Genomic DNA, 14297 nt, shown 5'->3' on the forward strand with positions numbered 1-14297 from the left:
AGGGTAAGAGTGGATAATTGCCACCTCAGGAAAAAATTTACCTACATGTTTTTCACAAGCCTTTGTCTTATGTGCGTGTCTTTAAAAAATAAAATAAAACACAAACTCATTTGGGGATTGTAGAACTCCTTTGCCTTGTTTAGGCTCCATATGGGAATCACATTTTAGACTACATTTTTCAGCATCCCTGAGATTATTGTAAACTTTCTGTATATTTTAAAAGACAGTCATCTTTTACTCTTCCCAACAAGGTTTATGTAACATTTTTGTGCACTATTTAAAATCCATAAAACAAATTAATCAGGGAGGAAAAGAAGTTGATGATGGGGTAGGGGGAAGAGACTCTAAGAATTATCTTGTTTGTCTTCTAAAATTCCAGGTATAAAAACCACCTGGCCAACTGATAAGATTTTTCTTGAACGAACTGTGAAATACTTTTTTTTCAGTTTGTGTGCTAACATTGATGTTTTAGTTGTCGCTACCAGTGGTACCAGTTGCCAAGGTAATAAAACATAGATTTTTTTTTTTTTAACCTGGACTGGAAGAAGGAAGAGAGCCAAAGAAAGGAATGATGCAGCCGACAGGCCTACATGGGTGAGGTGCGTTATCTATCCCTTTATTTCAGTAGCTGTGCATCCTTACTTTGAAGCACTGTTGAATACTCTGTGGGTGGTAGGATCACGTGTGGGAAAGAGCTTAGTTATAATAGCTGGCATTTATTGAGTGCTTGCTATTCTAAGCACATTATATGTATTAGTTCATCTAATCCCCATGACAACCATACGGATTAGCAGGGTTCAAATCCTGACTCATCCACTTCCTAGCTGTGTAAACTTGTGCAACTTCATTTTTTAAATGAACTAAAGCTATTCCTTAGGGTTGTAGTCAGCATTAAGAGATGCCAGTTATAATGCATTTGTAATTGTGCCTGGTGTATAAAAGAACTCAAATAATATAAAAACAATAACAATCTGTGTACACAAAGACTTAAAAGTAAATGTTCATAGCAACATTACTTGTGATTACTCCAAACTGGAAACAACCCAATGTATTTTAACTGGCAAATGGATTAAAAAACAACCATGATATGTACATACTATAGAATGCTTCTCAGTAATGAAAAAGAAAGACATATGGAGTCAGGAAAGGAGATGTGTTAGTTACGTTTGCATAACTGTGACCAAATACCTGACAGAAACAATTTAAGGGAGGAAGGAATTATTTTGGCTCACAGTTTCAGAGGGTTCAAATTCATGGTTGCTTACCTCCATGCACTTGAGCAAAACATCATGGTGGTGGGAGCACATGGTATGTTATGTCCCCTTGTTATGGACAGCAAGCAGAGAAGGCGGAAAAGATATCTCAAAGGACCCTTCTTCAATGACCTACTTCCTCCAGCTAGGTCCCATCTCCTTAAAGTTTCAAGAACCTTCCAAAATAGCACTCCCAACAGGGGACCAAGCCCCCAACACATGAACCTTTTTGGGGGATACTTCATATCCAAACCATAGTAGAGATAAGTTGCAGAAAGGGCACAGGACACTTTGTAAAGTATTGGAGCTGTTCTGTATCTTGATTATGGTGATTATATAACTACATATAATTACTAAATTTCATTGAATTGTACACTTAAAATTGGATGACATTTAATGTAAATTATACCCCCAAACTATAAAAAAAACACACTTGCTGCAAATTATAAGGTTGTATAACATTAGACTTTCTAGTATTTTAGAACAGGTGAACTAAAAATCTTAGATGCTGTTTGGAGGACTGTTTGAATTATTTTGAAGGAGAATTAATGCAGGTATTATTGGGCCCTCTCCCTATACCTATCTACTATGAAAGATACAATGTCTATTTTTTTTTTTCCAGTACTAGGGTTTGAACTCAGGGCTTACACCTTGAGCCACTCCATCAGCCCTTTTTTGTGAAGGGTTTTTTGAGATAGTCTTGCGAACTATTTGCCCCAGCTGACTTTGAACTTCAGTCTTCCTGATCTCTGCTTCCTGAGTAGCTAGGATTACAGGTATGAGCCACTGGCACCTGGCCCAAAATCTGTATTCTTACATAAATCAGAGAAGTTGCAGACAGTTTGTGTACCCTAAATCATCCATCAAGAAATCCCATGAGAATTCAAGATGTGATGAGTACTTGGGAGTATTTGGGCAGAGGCCCAACTCTGGGGGCATCCCCAAAAATTAGGTCCTACCACTTGCTCCAGAAATCAAATGGAAAAGTAATGGTGGAAAGACAGGAAAGGAATCTACTCAATGTGGCCACATTGAGAAGACCAGAAATCAAGCATCTCAGCCCCACCTTTGGTGTACTGACATGAGCTCTAGGTTTAAATAAAGGAAGAATTGGGGCAGTGTGTGCAAAGTACGCATAATTAAATAGTCTTGGTCAAACTGTGCTTTGGTTGATCATTATGCGAATTCTGGTTCTGTTGAGGTGACTCTGGGGAAGTTGTGTTCACTGTTATCTTTTGAGGGAGGGGACAATCTGGTTCCCATGAGATGATGGCTCCTGTTTAGGAGGGGCAACTACTTCATGAGGTGATCTGTCTTTGAGGCTCTGCTGTTTTAGGAATCCAGGGTGTCTGCAGATCGTAGGCAATGACTAGAGACTTCTAGGTGCTTCTCCAAGATATCTGGCTCAGGATATTATAAAAGGTGACAGTTGAATGTCCCTGCAAATCTTGAAAATACCTTAGCTGCTCTTTTCTTGGTAGCTTCAGTCTTGAAGGGGAGAATGGGATAAGCTAGGTAAATTTAGGGCACTTAGTCTTATATTACCAGTTCTTGGACAGACTCCTTAAATGATTGGCATGCCTATGGGAAGGGCTGAGCAGAAATTTGACCCAAAGGAGACAGATACAAAATGGAGGTAGAAGTGCCAAGCTTTACCCTGTTTTTAGTTACCTATCTGGCACCTGTAGGTCCAAGTGAAGAGTCAATTATTTTAGCTAAACAGCGCTGATAATTAATGGGGTGCATCAGATTAGTAGGGAATAGTAATGGCCAGGGAAGTCGCCTGACTGAGATAAGACTTCAAAGGGTTATATAGATGTTCTGGGAATAATTTGAGCAGAGATGTGGCAGCCACAACAAAAACTTGAAAATGACTGGACCTGGAGAGTGTTGGGAATGCTCCAATTATGGAGGACTTGGAGGTTTGTCAGCTTCATATAGGACTGCAAAGTGCTCCTGGTTGTCCATTGCTGTGCCAGCACTAGTTTATACTGGTTCTCACTCTGATTCAGACTCCTCCAACTCCAAGTTCAATGACATAACCTTGGTAGCTTCACGTTGGATTGGCCATACTAGGAAAATTTATAGCATAAAATCAACAAATACCACAGAACCCAGTCTCTCCTCACTCCCAGCCTAAGTGTTACCTGTATACCACTGATTCTAATTGTGAACTTGAGAGAAGGAAGCAAGCAGAATGAGCAAGAGGTGGCTGGGGAAGTATAGAAGGAACAAAAAAAGAAAAAAAACAAGTATTTAATGCCAAAAGGAAAGAAGTAAGATGGATTTTGTGTAGTGTCCAAGAGAATTTAAGCAGCAGGATGCCTTATCCTCAGCACAGATGTAATAAGCATCATTTATACAAAATGAGGTGTTTTCAGACCTTCAGTAAATGGTGCTTCCACTTTCCTCAACTTTGAGACATAAGCAGCTCTGGAATTGTCAATGCAAGCAACGTGGAATTGGATCCTCCCTTCATTGTGCCTCCTGACATTCTATGATTGCCTTCTGAATGAATGAAATCATGAACTAATCCCCACAGAATTGCCCATGCTGTATGCTTGCAGTAAAAAAATCTTGCTTTCTTGTATATCTACCTCATTAATGTGCAGCTTGCAGAAGAGCCAGGAATTTTGTATCTTTGTGTACCTTAACACCCACTACTGTGCACTAGGTGCTCCAGAAATGCTCATTGAAATAATAGAATTAGGCAATTTCCATTTTAGATTCCATGCAGTTATCAGATCAATTAGCATTCTGTTGCATAAAGCAAACCAAGCCTTTCCTAAAATGTTAAAAAGAGGTACTGTTAGGTGATGAAAATCTTGGGCTCAGATGCTGGTCTTTGTTGCTGGAGAGCGTCAGCCTCACAAATATGTCACTTTCTTTGTATAGTATGGAAATCCAAGATGGAGGAAAGCAGAGACTTTGTGGGCTTGAAACCAGGGGCCTCTGGTTGCTGTATGTTAAGGTGAAAAGTTATGTACTACATGGAAATTTTCTATGCTTTTGATTTCTTTGCATCAGATTCTACTACCTACATAGTGATCATTGATGAGTGATGATGGTAGTAGTTATTGCCTCATTCTGGACTTTTTTTTTCTGCCTAATCTATGAGAAGCTGAGTATTGGGGCCTGTAGATGTCCAGGTGATGCTCCTCAGAATCTGTGAAGGTTTCCTTACTGGACAAAAGAGACTTTGCAGGTATGACTAAACTAAAGATCTGGATGGAGAAATTACCCTGGATTATCCATGGGAGCACAGTGTTGTCACAAGCAAGGAAGCAGGAAAGTCAGAAGGGGATGTAAGGATGCACATAGAGATGAGGGGAACAGAGGATTAGAAGCTCTTTGACAGTGGTCATTAGAAACTGAAAAAGGCAAGGAAATGGATTCTTCCTTGGAGCCTCAGTAAGAATTCAGCCCCGCCCGCACTTTGATTTCTTCAGCCTTGTAAATCCGATTTCAGACTTCTGGCTTCAAGAATCTAAGAATAAATGTGTGGTCATTTGTTACGGCAGCCTTAGGAAACTGTCTCCCCAAGATTTACATGTAGTGTTTCTTTACTTCAAGGTGCACAGAGATCACCTAGGGAGTTTGTTAAAATGCAGGTGCTGATGGGGGTCTGGGGAGGAAGGGTAGGATTTGCAGTTGAATAGAGGTCCCCTGGGGATGCTGTGAGGCCACTGGTGTCAGCCCCAACTTTGAATAAGAAGGCTCTGGGGGAGGTATTCATTATCTGGGCTTTTCTCTCCCTAATTGTTTTTGGTCAACTTCACTAAAATATTATATCCTGTTGGGGCGCCTTAGTTTCTAGGAGCAAGTAGAGAATTAGAAAACGTTTCCAGGCTAACCACAAAGACCTGGAGTAGAGCCAATATGGGAAAGAATAAAAAAGCTGCAATTATTCAACCTGAAGAAAAGAAGGCTGAAGGATGATTTAATAATGATATGTGAGAAACCAGAGAGTTAATAAGTGGGAAATGGTGATTAACTGTTCCTTGCCTCTACTGAGCCAACCAGAGGATAAAATAACAGCAAGAAGAATTTGGGTTTAGGAACTCCGTACTGCCAAGGAAGACTGTGGTTTTCTTTGACAGAATTTTGCAGCTGCAAAGGGCCCTGGACTCCATCTGGCTCCAGCCCCTCATTTGCTAGATGTTGAAACCAAGGCTGAATGTTACCTCTGGAAGGTCACAGACAAATGACAGGGAGTGGAGTGGCTTGACCATGGCCACTGCACCACTGATCGAAGGCTGTCCTGAGGGTGTAAAGATTTCATTGTTGCTTGTGTTTTCAAAATGATTTAAAATTGGGGACGGCTCAGACAGTCTCCTGTTCTTAGGTTTGGTCACACAGGTGTGTGCATGCCTGTGTGGATACTCATCAAGTTGTGTGCTTGACATTTGTGTGCTTGACTGTGTGCCTGCTATTTAGTCATGACAAAAAATTCTTGCTAGCGTTTAGAAATTGAACATGCCGAACTCTTCATAACAGCCACAAACTGAAAACAATCCAAATGCCTTTCAAAGTAGACTGGATAAATAAAACAGAGCCTATTCCTATAATGGATTTCTCTATAGCAGTGAAATTAAGTAAACTACTGTAATGTGCAGCAAGGTACATGATTCTCATAAGCAGGTTGTTGAATGAAAGTAGCCAGACACAAAAGAACATTCCACAGGATTCCCTTTTTAGAAAACTCAAAACTGAGCAAACCTGAATGTGGTATTCAAAGTCGTATCAGAGTAGGGTGTGGTGATGCACATCAGTAATCCCAGATCGAAAGAAACTGAGAAGGAGTATATTGAGTTCGAGGTCAACCTTCACTACATAGTGAAGACTCTTACCTCAAAGTCGTGGCAGAGGCTAGCTTTGAGGGGGTGGTAGGAGCATAAGGGAGTTCTGTGTGGATCCATGGGTATATGCAATTTATGAAAAGGAAGGGAGGTACATGCTTCAGATGTTTGCATTTTCTTTACTTGTATTCCAATTAAAAGCTAAATTTTCAAGTGGGGCTTTTAGAAGATTGGAAGAACCTTCTCAGACACCCATCTACTATTAAGTGTTGGAGAATTTAATTTTGTGCTTTATTTTAAAGAAGCATTGTAGAGATAGTTGCATTAGAAATATGTGTACTTTTATAGAATCCCTAGAAAATAATTGCTACAGAGAAACCTCCCGTTGAGGAATTCATATGTTTAAATCTCACTTTTAAACCAAAGAAAACCTATTCTGTAGTCTGCTTTCTCGCTGAGCGGGTGGTACAGTCTGTCTGTCATGAGAATCTGAAGCCAGTACCAGCCCTCAGTTCCTTTTTGGCTCTTTGTAGTGCTGCAGAATGAAAGAATGGGGTCATTTTTTAAACGCACAGCTTGCGATAAATAGTAATTTTGTGAGGAGACAGTTTTGTCATGCCGGGCACATTCTCCTGCGGCAGTGCTTGGAGACTTGCAGTTGGGTTTAGATGGTGTGAAGTGGTTCAAGGCAAGCAGCCGACCAATCAGAGCTTGTCACCCTGAGCCAGAGTTCACCAGAAGCCACGTCCTCATCCTACCATTGGCGGTATAGTTTCAAATTAGTTGGCTGACTTACCTGGAATGATTTCATCCTGGCAGACTGTGCGGGAGAGAGTCGACCTGGCAGAGCTGAAACTGCCATCTTAAAAGGCTGTTTGCAAGGACTGCCCTTGGCTGGTGGCTGGGAACTTGGGTGGGAAACCGTTCCCTACAATATGACACTTCTCCCTTAGACTTTGCAGACCACATGGCTTATGCTGAAGCCTGGAATTGGGGTATGTTTGGGCAGAGGTGCCTAGATCCCAGTCTCACTCTGGAATGGGCTTCCCTGAGCAGGAATGTTGTACATGTGCTATTGTCTTTTCATGGTTAGTGACGGAGTATGCTGTGTAGGACCCCTTAGGGGGGAGAAAGCATTAGGAAGTCTGCATATCTTTTCCCCTTATCTGTCTGCATGTCCTTATGTTTCTGTAACAAGCATTGGCTATAAGTACAATGCTATGCTGAATCTCAGGAGGCCTCTGTCCCATCTCTGAACTTGAGGTGATCTTGGAGACTCAGATACCTAAGTGAACATTTGAAGCGGTTTTTCAGTCTCCCCACTCCCTCCAGTGCAAACAGGGTTAGAAGGCACTCTTGTGGGCTGCTGGTGGGACATCCTGGGTAGAGGACAGGTGGCTTCTAAGAAAATCGTAAACCATTTACCCTTTGATCCAGGAATCTCACTACTGCTGGAAATTGGGCCTAGAAATACACCTGTACAAAGTGATATACATAGCAGTTGTCCATTATACTCTTTCCCCACCCTTATTTGTAACAGCAAAAGACCAGAAACTAGTGTCTGTAGGGGCTGAATCTCCCAGGGCACAGATATCGCTGGGAAAAAAAGAAGAGGAAATTGATCATTGATACATGGAAAGATTTCTTGTAATAAATCAAGATACAGCATGTGATTCCCCCTAACCCCACCCCACCCCTCACCCTCCACCCCCCACCCCTGGGCAAAGGGTTGGAAGTGTGTGCTATGCTTTAAATAATGATTAAAAGTGATGACCTGTCAGGGGCAAGTTAGACTGTGAACAGAGACAGATGTGTATCCTATCTTATTTTGCTTTTACAATTGTGTCAATGTATTATTACAAACATTTTAAAAGGTCACATATAAATGATGTATATAAAAATAAAACTATCATACCTGAAAATAAGAAAATCTGTATGTTCTCTCAATTGTTACCTTTGCCTATATCAACTATGATCTACCTGCCAGCCACCTGTTCTTGTAAATTTTTATTGAAACACAACCATGCCTGTTCTTTATGTATTGTCTGTGGCTGTTTTTGCACTAAAATGGCAGAGTTGAGCAGACACCATATGGTTCACAAAACCTAAAATATTTACTATTTGACCCTTAAAATTTTTTCACATTGTATATGCAGTCATTAACTGAAACGTTGTTATGGGGTGCATGACTATACTGTCATTTATCACATGTCATCTAAAGGTTATACATAGTTTCATTGACATCTTCCATTGACTTTTGGGAAAGAGGTTTAATATCTCAGCTTTTCAAAGAAGCTATATGTTAAAGAGCTTAATTATGTGTTCCCACTCACATGCATGGTTTGCCAGAGGTCCAGACTCCCACCCCCCGCACCCTGTTCTGTGCACTGAGCTACACAGGCTTAACTTGAGCTAGTTAGTAACTGAGTAGATTCTCAATCAGAAAGACAAGCATGTTGCTCGGACCGTTTGTAGATTCTAGTCACTACTCCCTCACACACCAAATATGATATGTATCAAAAATGTTACTTTGGGCTGATTCCCTGATTCTGTTTTCTATTCCCTTCTTGCTATCAATTATGGTAGTTAAGTTCTAGCAAATTGATTTTCACTATTGTGTTGATGACTTTAGTAACCCTATGTGAAGGTAATTGCTAGTTTTATTGTCTTAATGTTATGATGACTGTTAGTATAATCCAGAATAATCAATGATATTCAGCCTCAGGCTGATTATGTTCAATTGTTTCACCATTTGTTTGTGAGTATTTATGGTGTACCATGTACACATCCGGCCTCCAGGCAATGACAATGTGCACAAAAAAAATCAACTGATATGTAAGGCAGTGTGTAATTATGTCAAAATGGATAGGACAGGGTGTTGGTGCCATGGTGCCATAGAGTTCATAGAATGCTGATGTGGTAAGGAAAGGGCTTGTGGAAATCCTGATGGCTGCGTTTTCTTAGCATCTTTTGAATCAGTCCTTTCCTCTAATTTTGTTCTATCTGGTCCAGACCACCATCATCTCTGACCTAAATTACTGTACCAACTCTCTGGTTATGTCACCCACATTTATATTTTTAAACACTTGTATTGAGGTATAATTTATATACCAGTTCTACAGTTTTAAGATGCAATTTAAACAATTTTTAGTAAACTTATTGAGTCATACTGCCATTACCACAAGTCAGTCTTAAGCCATTTCCATCACCCAATAATATCCTTTAAGTTTATTTGCAGCTAATCCCAGCTCTCATCTGTAATACCAGGTTCCCTGGGAACCACTGATAAACTTTTCAACTCTGCTGTTTGCCTTTTCTGGACATTTCAAATAAACACACTTATAGCTGGGCACCAGTGGCTCATGCCTGTAATCTAGCTACTTGGGAGGCAGAGATCAGGATTGAGGTTCAAAGCCAACCCAGGCAAATAGTTCACAAGACCTTATCTTGAAAATACCCAACAAAACAGGGCTGGTGGAGTGGCTCAAGTGGTAGAGCATCTGCCTAGCAAGCATGAGACCCTGAATTCAATCCTACGATTGCCCAAAAAAATTAAAATATAAATAAAAATAAAAATAAACCACTTATGTTTCTTGTCTGGGTGTTTTCTCTCCCCCGCCCCCACTGAGCATTATGGTTTTTTTGAGGTTCATCCATGTTGCAGCATGTATCTATATTTTTATTGCAAAATAATACCCCACAGGTTGGGCAGACAGTGTCCATATATCGGCTAGTGGACACTTGTTAGCACTTCTTGGTTATTATAAATAATGCTGCGAACATTTATGTACAATTTTTGGTGATACTGGGGATTGAACCCAGGGCCTCCTGTTTGTCATGCAAGTGCTCTACTGCTTGAGCCATGCCCCTCTAGCTCTTTTGTTTGTATTTTGTTTTTGAGTATGGTCTTGCTAAATTTACCTGGGCTGGCCTTGAATTTGTAATCTTTCTACCTCTGCCTCCTGAGTAGCTGGGATTACAGATGTGCCTGGCATGTGTACAAAGTTTTTGTGTAGTTATATTTTCATTTCTCTGAGTAGAATTGTCATATAACTCTTTAGACTTTTGAGAATTTCCATATTATTTCCTAAGACAGGTACACCATTTTGCATTCTTACCAGCAATATGTGAGTTCTAGATTTTCCGTATCCTCACTAACATTTGTTATTATTTTTTTCAATTATGGTCATTCCAGTTTGGGTGAAGTGGTATCTCACTCCCTTGTTCAGTCTCCAAACAAACAAAATGATTTTTTTAAAAAACAAATGCATGTCTACTATGTTATGCCTTGTTTGAATCCTTCTAATGGATGTAAAGGGAAGCTTAGATAAACTCTTTGACCTGTGGTCATAGGTTTGGTTCAACTCTGATATGGAGAAATTTGCTGGGTTCTAAATACCTTCAAATTTCTGTGGGGAAATAAAGGAAGCAGGATTGGATAGTGAGAAATTGGGCTGCAGTGACATCACAACCAAGGTGTCTGCTGATCCTATAGAGACATCTGGTGCCAGGGAGGCCTTTCTGGTCTCATAGTGACCAGTCTTTGAGTACAAGAGAAGGTGATATGACCATCGGTAAGAGCAGCCTTCTTTAGCAGGCAACCACTAGGAGGAAATCTACAACTACAAGTTGTCATTGGTCAATTCTACCCACAGTGGGAGTATGAGTGCATTAGTCCCAAAGAGGGAGAATCTGGGTGACACATTACAGCATCCAGTACACTGGCTTCAGGGCCATCCTGTTCTGACATTCTCTCTTAATCTTTTGTGACTTCCCCCCCCTCCTCTCTGGGCTCTACCCTGGCTGCTGTAAGTTTCTTTAGGTTCTCAGGTTTCTTCCAGTCTTACAACCTTTGCACATACTGTTCCTATAAGAGGAAACAACGCTCCCCACTTCCAAGTACCCCTCCCAAACCTCTGATCACCAACTCTTAGTTCTCTCTAAACCTCAGCTTAAAATACCACTTCCCCTAAGAAGTCATCGGTGACCCCATCCAATGATCCTGTGTGTGCCCCTCTTGTCAGCTGCACTTGTCTTTCACAGAGCCACTGCACTTGTAATTATCATATTTGTTTGACATCAGTCTTTCTGTATGGGCCAAAAACTCCATGACACAAGCCTTGTCTGCCTTGGCATCTCTGTATCACCAATGTTCCAGAACAATGCCCAGCATATAGCAAGCACTGGCTATGAGGAAAGCAGTCTTTTTTATCAAAGTGTATCACCATCTTGGCTACTTGCAGTTCCGGGTTCTTATTCACTGAAATCTGTTTTCCCACTGAAATTACTACCTACCCCACCCCCAAATTCCAAGTGTAGCATTAGCCAATTGTGAGCAGATTGTGCACCCCAATTTAGCTAATCCCAGTAAAGGGGGCAGGGCCCCACTGCGTCAGGAATAAAATTGAGGACCTATGGTCTGTTCCTTGTGCTTACTGTGCCTGTGCACTTGTGCACCCTTCTGCAGAAGTAAATTTTGACTTGCCAAGACAATTCTCCGTTTCTATGTCTTCAATTGTGACCCCCGGTGGTCTTTGGGGGTCTTATTTCTAACATGGGTAAATACTTGTTGAATAAACAAATAAAATGAATGACTTAAGGAGAAGCCTGGGGCCTGCATGGGGTCCAATTGAGCAGTTATTCCTCAACCAGATAGTTTTAATGCCCTCCTGTGTCTTCTGCCTGTCCCCAGTCTCTCCTGGTCCTTCCAGTTCATATACAAAGTGGTGTTGGAATTATTGTCCCCCGAAAGCATATTTGATGTTCACCACAAAAATTTCACAATTTTATTGTTTATAAAATAATGGTCACTGAAAAAGCAGAAATCAATGTATGTGTATAGCTATGTAAATGAACATATAAGTAGAAAAATAACTCAGGATTTAGCTCCAGGGCTAGATGTGTGGCTCAAGTAAGCACAAGGTCCTGTGCTCAGATCCCACAAACAACAACAAAAAAGAAATTTAGCTCAAAATATTAATCATGACAGTGATCTGGAGCGTCTATTTTTTCTGTGTTTCACTTTTTTCCTTTTATTCTGCTAACTTTGAGAATTTTGTTAGGTTTCCAACATGCTAGTCTCACTTATAAGCCATTTCCGTACTATAATGAGTGTTATTTATGAAACTTTATTTATTTTTTTTTTGTGGCACTGTGGTTTGAACTCAGGGCCTCATGCTTGCTAGTCAGTCACTCTACCACTTGAGCTACTCTGCCAGTCAGTTTTTGTGTTGAGTATTTTGAGACAGGGTCTAGCAAACTATTTCCCCAGGCTAGCTTCAAACCTGGGTTCTCCTGATCTCTGCCTCCCACATAGTTATGATTACAGGCATGAGTCACTGGTGCCTGGCTGTGAAGCCTATTTGAATACCAGTTGTTTGGAAGTTGGACTATGTTTTACAAGAACTCTGTGCAGATTAAGTGCCACAATGGAAAGATGAAATGCCAAGGTGAAAGATTGTTCGAGCATGTTTGGGGGCCAGGGGAGCAGACCTTGGAAAATGTGTGATGTGGAACAGAAGTTACAGTCACAGGAAGTTCTTGGTTGATTTTTTTTAAAGTCTTTATAATGGTCATTGAATATTCATGTAATTCAGGCTTAGGCTATAGAAGGAAAATGTAGGTGTTTCTTCTTGATTTCACCTTTTATTTCTTGAAACAAATATGACTAAAAAGTGACAAAGATGGCTGGGGGTGTAGCTAAGTGGTAAAGTAAATCTCCAACACTGCCAAAAAAAAAGGTGACAGAATTTTAAAAGTCAGCTAATACTTAAATTACTGTGTTAGTAAATTTATTTATTAAAAGGACCTTGTTATTAAGCTAGTGTTAAAGCTGTAATTTGGAGAGCCCTTTTGGCTGTATTATGAAGTCCAATATTGGGAATTACTCATTTGTGATACATAGGAGCCGTTTTCTAATGCTCTAGAATTAATCCACTTAGTGCTGAGTGGCTAATGGGTTAGCAAACACTTCCATTTTTCTGTAAAAAAATGGATATTGTGAGAGCCCAAGTGATGCAGAAAGGAGGCTGAATAGAATCATAATTCATGTACTCACACCATGCAAAATATAAGTGGGATTAATGTTAGCGTTTCGATGGGGTATTTATGCATTGCATTTAGAAATTACATACTGAAATCCATCAAGAGCAAGGGTCCTTATTTAAATTAGAATTTGAAAGTCATTGGTAAATATTGAAATTTGGTTTCTGAACACTTATTTATTGATCATAATTATTAGACTTTAAAAAATTACCATCTTCCTTTCAATTGAATTTTTTTTTTGTTTTCTTGAGGTACTGTAGATTGAACCCAGGGTCTGGTGCATGCTAGGCAAACATTTCACCACTGAGCTCTATCCTCAACCCTTTTTCAATTTATTTTGAGACAGGGTCTCACCAAGTTGCCCAGGCTAGCCTCAAACTTGTGATCCTTGTACCACAGCTTCATGAGGGAGCTGGGATTACAGGTGTGTACCACCACACCCAGCTGTTAACTGATTTTTCTCCCAACTTTTTCTGTTCAGCACTGAATACTTTAGCAGCAGTTCGCAGATGTGTAAAATGATATTTTCCTCCACCTCAAGTAGTTTCATATGGTCTCATTTGTGTATTATTGGCTTGGATTTTAGACTTATAACACCAAGTTTATATATTTAACATATGGAAATGTAACAAATGCTTTAGGGGGAGCTAATACAAATAGACACGTTGAATGAATGAGTAATCCATCTGCTCATCTGTCCATTGGTAGTAGTCTCTTTGGAATAGTCATAGAAAGCATTTGCCCTTATCAAACACATGTCAAATGAGGCCAAGAAATGAGTGACCCTTCAACCAAAGTGTTCCACAGACAGATGAATGGATCCAGAAAATGTGGTACATATACATAGTAGAATACTATGCAGTCAAAAAAATGAAATCCTGTCATTTGTGACAACACAGATTAACCAGGAGGACGTTACATTAAGAGAGATAAACCAGGCACAGAAAGAAATACTGCATGATCAAGCTCATATTTTGTATCTAAAGTTGATATTATAGAAGTAGAGAGTTGAATAGCGGTAACCAATAGTAACTGGGGAAAGAAGGGAGAAAGGAAGGATGGGGAAATACTGGCCAATGGATATGAAATTATGAATAGGAGGAATAAGTTCTGGTGTGCTGCAGCACAGTAGGGTGACTACAGTTAATCATATTGTCATGTGTACTTTGAAAGAGCTAGAAAAGCGGCTGTTGAATTGTAA

General features: G+C 40.2%; 1 protein-coding gene across 1 annotated transcript in view; it reads left to right on the top strand.

Annotated features, from left to right (window-relative positions):
• Positions 1-14297, top strand: part of Gpm6b (glycoprotein M6B) — a 150761-nt gene that overhangs the window by 65050 nt on the left and 71414 nt on the right. The gene's annotated exons all lie outside the window — the stretch shown is intronic.

Source organism: Castor canadensis, chromosome X, assembly GCF_047511655.1.
Source record: "Castor canadensis chromosome X, mCasCan1.hap1v2, whole genome shotgun sequence".
NCBI lineage: Eukaryota > Metazoa > Chordata > Mammalia > Rodentia > Castoridae > Castor > Castor canadensis.